The sequence below is a fragment of the Vicia villosa genome, unplaced genomic scaffold (assembly GCF_029867415.1).
Source record: "Vicia villosa cultivar HV-30 ecotype Madison, WI unplaced genomic scaffold, Vvil1.0 ctg.002532F_1_1, whole genome shotgun sequence".
Classification (NCBI taxonomy): Eukaryota; Viridiplantae; Streptophyta; class Magnoliopsida; order Fabales; family Fabaceae; genus Vicia; species Vicia villosa.
Window position 1 is genome coordinate 62,167 of NW_026705960.1, and position 6,007 is coordinate 68,173.

Below are 6,007 nucleotides of genomic sequence, written 5' to 3' on the forward strand. Positions count from 1 at the left end.
AGCCAGCAGACAGCGCGGTGGACGCGGATGCGGGACTAGAGGCAGTAAAGAGGTGCAGGATGATGTACGGCACACACAGTAATTATGCCGACGGATTTATTTCATATCTATATTTTGATTTGATATTTGCACGAGGATTTAATATATGTATTCGACATTATTAGCCGACGATTTATACTATGTTTATTTTTGGTGTACTATATACTTATTGCCTTTAAATCGCATTACAGTGATTGACTCGAATGAGATTTTCCATTGTTGTTATAAAAAATGAGTTTTGAATGAAGCCTATGTGATTTTAAAAGATATCAGACTGTTACATAGGTGCATTTACGAAACACTCTGTTTTAACACGTTCCGTAGATGCACCTACGGAAAGAAATAAATTTTTTTTAAAAAAAGTGCTTCCGAATGTACATCTACGGAAGCAGGGGCATAATTAGAATTTTGCCAGATGACTAAGAGATTCAAGGGGTCTATTGAAAAATTCTTGTGGGTTGTAGAAAGATTGTAGGAAAAATATTTTTTATATATTTTGCTACATGTTCGGATTTTGGTGAAAAAATATGAATCCAACAGATGTGGACGTGGGTTTTACTTTACCACTTAAATAATCTTTGGATTCAAGTGATGATTTCGGATGTGAGTTTAAGTAGTGTGAAACCCGCACCTAGGAACAGACCCAAAACCAAGCTTGTGGGTTCCCTAACCCCACTGCAAATCATTTATTTATTAATTAGTACATATTAAATATGTTTCTATATATTTATTTTTATATATAAATTATATTCATTGTGTGATGTGTGTGAAGTATATAATGCAGAGATATATGTTCATTGAATGTCTTAAAAATATTACAATTATACAGAGTATATCTCAATTAAGTACACTTAAAGTTTAATGTCGTAAAGACATCAAAAATAGATAATTTTTTTTATTCATATAGTCTAATGACTGAAGTTTACTTTTAAAATTGAAGAAACGAGATGTCACATATTCAAACTCGCGTTCTTGCACATCTATCAAAAAGAGAAAAAAAAATTTATTTTTTTATAAAGTATCAAAGAAAAATAATTTTAATTTTTTAATATTATTTTAAAATTAGAATTTCACTTGTCTTGAGACAAATTTGTTTTAAGTAAATTGTAAAAAGGGACGGAACAGGCTAGTACCCGGGTTCGATCCCGGCTGGAGTCAAAAACGCCCTGGAGCCACAGTGCCGTCGCCTCCGAGCCCGGGTCCGGATTAGTCACGTGGGGCCCCTTTCCCCCGCAGATACCGGTCGGTTAACACCAAAAAAAAAAAATTGTAAAAATGATTTAATTTATATTGATAGTATGAAAGTTTTTGACAAAGCCATCAATCAAATTATTGCCATTTTAAGATTATTTCATAATATTTTATATATATATATATATATATATATATATATATATATATATATATATATATATATATATATATATATATATATATATATATATATATATATATATATATATATATATTTCTTTTAAAAATAAATATAAAATCCATATGTAATAAAAATAATATTTTAGATTCAACAGCGATTGAGTCAGGCAAAATATGGTACACTTCTACTTGTAATAACTCAAGGAAGAGAAATATATTTGAATAAAATAAAATATATTACTACTCCTCTAGAAAAGTGTTGTTATTGACCGTTAGATTAGATATAGTAAAACTAAAAGTCGATGGTCAATAGAACAAGAAATATCTGGCAATTTGTTTTTCGTACGGAGAATTATTCAATTTCTTCATAGTAGTTTTTTTTGACAAAATTTCTTAATAGATAGATATCAATGACTTTTGATTTAACTAGAGTGGTTCATCAACATTTGTTTTATAGTTGGTACCTCAAACGTCTCATCAAAATAAGTAATGTTTCACTAATAATATTTTCATGTTTCCAAATAATTGTATTTTAGAATGTTAATAAGATATTAATTATTTTTTACTTATATTTTGGCTAAGATACAGTTATTGTCTTCTTATTTTATATTTAAATATTTTTTTTTCTATTTTTAATCTAAAAATTTAAGAGTTAAAAGATAGTGGACTCAAAGTGTAAAATAATTTTACACCGTCATCGAATAGAAAGTCATCAATCTATCATGTCTTTTTTAAAAGTTCATAACTCATATTTTGAGTGATACGGGGAGAATGTTGGATGGTTTATAACATTTTTACATGTTATTTTTTAAATTATTTCAAAATAATTTTAAAAACTAAAAAATGATAAACTAAAATTAAAATTAAAATAAAAAAGAAAAAAGAAAATTCTCAAGTTTAGATACTATCAGACCAAAACTTCTCAAAATATCTCAAACTTAGAGCAGCTCCAGGGGTGGTTTTGTAGCCTAGTTCACCAGTTTGGCAAACTCATTTTTCATAAAATTACCATTGGACTACTTCCAGGGTGGTACTACGATGTTTGCTGAAGCAACAAATTTGTCTCTGAAGCAACGGTACGGTTAACATAAATATGTACTAAAATGAATAAAATTTAATAATTTAATAATTTAACAATTTCAAAGTTAATAATATAATTGTATTAATTATTTTAGAAAATTTTGTATTAATTATTTTAAAATTTAATAATTTAATTTATAAATTGTGACCATTTAAATTAATATTTTAAATTAAAATAAAATTTAATTGAATAAAATATTAATTTATAAAGTAAAGTTGTGGAACCTAATATGAGTTTCTCAGAGTTATACGGTTGGAGTGAAAAATTAATTGAGTTGCTTCAAGTTAGGATGATTTAATAGGTCCCACAAAAAATTCAAAAATGAGTTCACGGTTGAAGATGCTCTTATAGCTTTTGAGAGAAAATTGTTATTTATGATACCTAATATTAGTGTTAAGCAACACAGAGAGTAGCTTATAATCGCTTCCTCCTAAATATCAATTTGATAGAAAATGACTTATATAATATGTAAGATAAAAAACATTGAGGTTGTTCATTATATTTTATATATTTTTTACAAATTTTTAAAATTATATATTTTTCATTGTCAGGACAATAAAATTCGGACACACTCCATATATTTGTTTGATAATAATATTGGGACAAACTCATGCAGTTTTTGAAAATTATGGTTTACTTATGAATTCATGGTGCCACCACATGCTAGAGTATATTATGTCTTCTATATTTCAAAACTTCTGTCGTTTCATGGTTCTCCTCCCCTCAACACATCGTTGTTTGATATCAATGTATGAAAGACCATGGCCCAACTGCTTCCTTCTTAGATTTTGGATCGTCGTACTATCCATTCTGTTGCTTCAGGACCCATTACTTAACTTTTGATTCAATGGGTCAGACCATCGGTGTTCGAGGTCATATGGGAAGATTACATTAGTTTGATCCACAATTATCGTAACTTAAACCTTGAGGACAAGGTTCTCTTTGATGGGGTTGAAAATGATACAAATACGCAAGGTCTAATTAGGTTGTAGCTTGCCCTTTTTTGTCGGGTCTATAATCCACTTCAAAACCATATTGCCTTTTTCCATTGCTCTTGGCCTTACCTTTGTGTGTATCATCTTTTCACCCTCTGTTTTGCGACATATTCCTGAATGGGTACCATTTCTTAGACCGCGTCGAGTAGGTCTGCATCACCTCTGAGTTCAACCTGATTACTCTCTTTGTTGAAGTACTCCCTTCATGTAGGGGTATTAATTTTGACTGGGAGAATTACATCAAACACATATACCATTAGGAAAGGAGTTTCCTTAGTAGATAGGTGAGAGGTAGTGTAATACGACCACAACACCTCATTAAGTTGCTCGGTCCATAAACCTTTGACCTCGTCCAATTTTTTCTAACAATACCACTTTATTGGCAGCCTCACCTTATCCATTTGTCTAGGAGTATTCTACAGAAATGAATTTGGTTTGGATACCCAAGTTTGAGCAAAACTCTATTACTATAGAACTAGCAAATTGAGTCCAGTTGTTTGAGAAAATGGTTTTAGGGAGGCCAACGCGACATATGATGTTTGTCCAATAGACGCGATAAATGATGTTCAGTCGTAATTTTTGCTACTACCTCCTCCTTGGCCCATTTGGTGAAGTAATCTACTCCTACCAATATGAATTTGAGTTTTCTGGGTGCTAACGGGAATGGGTCTAGTGTATCAACCCTCCATTGGTAAAATAGCCAAGGTGAAATAATCGAGTGTAACATGTTGACTGGGGTGTGGATGAAAAGTGCATGCCTTTGACACTTGTCGCACTAATTAATGAACCTAGAACTATCTCGGAGAATCTCTGACCAACAATACAGACTCTTAAAAGTTTTCCAGCCAGAGCTCTTCCCATAATGTGACTCCCGTAGATACCTCAATGCACTTCATTCAGAACTAAATTCATTTCGTCCTCTGCAATACACCTCAGCATGTGAGTTGACCTTCCTATTTTATAGAGTATTCTTGCCACAACCACATATTGGGCAGACAACCTCTTTGTCTTCTGAGCTTCTACTTTCTCTTATGGCAGACGGTTTTTAGTTAAATAATCAACTATGGGCGACATCAAGCTTTTCCCATGTTCAACCATAATAACCTTCATAGCTTCCTTGATTGGCGAGAAAAGGGTTTCCTGAATCATTATTCTATTCATTTTTAATTTGGTTTCTTTAAACTGGCGAGCTTCGCTAACAAATTGGCCCAAACATATTCCTCTCAGGCACATGTACTATTTTAAATGATTGAAAACACTTCATCATCTTGTGGATCAACTGTATGTATTTTACCAAGCCTAGATCTTTGGTTTGGTAATCTTCTCGTACTTGATTGGTGATCAGCCGAGAGTCGCTTTTCACTCTGAGATTGGTAGCTCCGACTTCTCGTGCCAATTTAATCCTGCCGAGGAGGGCCTTGTATTTAGGTTGATTGTTGCTAGCATGGAATCTAAAACATATGGATTGTTCCAAAAGTATGTTTCCAGGTACTTCCAAAACAACAGATTTCCACTTCCCTTCAGATTTAAAGACCTCTATACTAATAAAAGAGACATACACAGAGACTCTGCCTCGACGAGAGTGTTGAAGTCTACTAATAAATCTGCCAAATATCTGGGATTTTATACTACTTCTGGGCACGTAAGATATATCATATTCCAAACTCGACCACCCATGATACCACCCTTTCCGCTAGATCACGCTTTCTCAAAATTTGTTTGACTCGCAATTGGTTATGACAATGATTGGATAACCCTTGAAATACGGTCTTAACTTTTAGGTCCTGATTACAACCACCAAAGCTAATTTCTATATCTTCTAATAGCGTAATTTCCCCCCTTTTAACACCTTGCCGACGAAGTAAACTGGTGTCTCTCTTTCCTCACCATCTTGAACTAATAATGAGCTCCATTCTTTGTTTAAAACTGATAAGTAAAGTATCAACGTGGCTCCCTCTTTTAGTCGCGTAAGGATTAGCGGTGGTGATAGGAAACCTTTTAACTCTTGGAAAACCTTATCGCATTGCTCGGTTCATTAGAATTGTTCACCCTTCTTCAATGAATCGAATAAGTGTATATATTTATTCTCCGAACAGGACAAAAACCTCAATAATGTTGCTAATTTTCCCGTCTTTTGCTGAACTTCTTTGATTGAGGTCGGACTCCTCATATTTATAATCGCCTGTCAATTATCCGAATTAACCTCAATTCCTCGCCGAATGAGCATAGAGCCCAAGAAATTTTCTACTTATACCCTGAATGAACATTTGTTTGAGTAAAGTCGCATGTTGTATCTCTTCACTGAGGATAGGGTCTCCATCAAGTCACTATGATGTTGCTTGTCGTTGAGGGTTTTCATGACCATATCATGTATACTTCCATGTTTATGTCTATTTTCCCAGCGAATATTGTGTCCATAAATCTTTGGTATGTTTCCTCTGTGTTTTTGAGTTCGAACGACATAACATCATAGTAATAATTGCTCATACTTGTCACAAAACACTAGTGCAAAAAACAC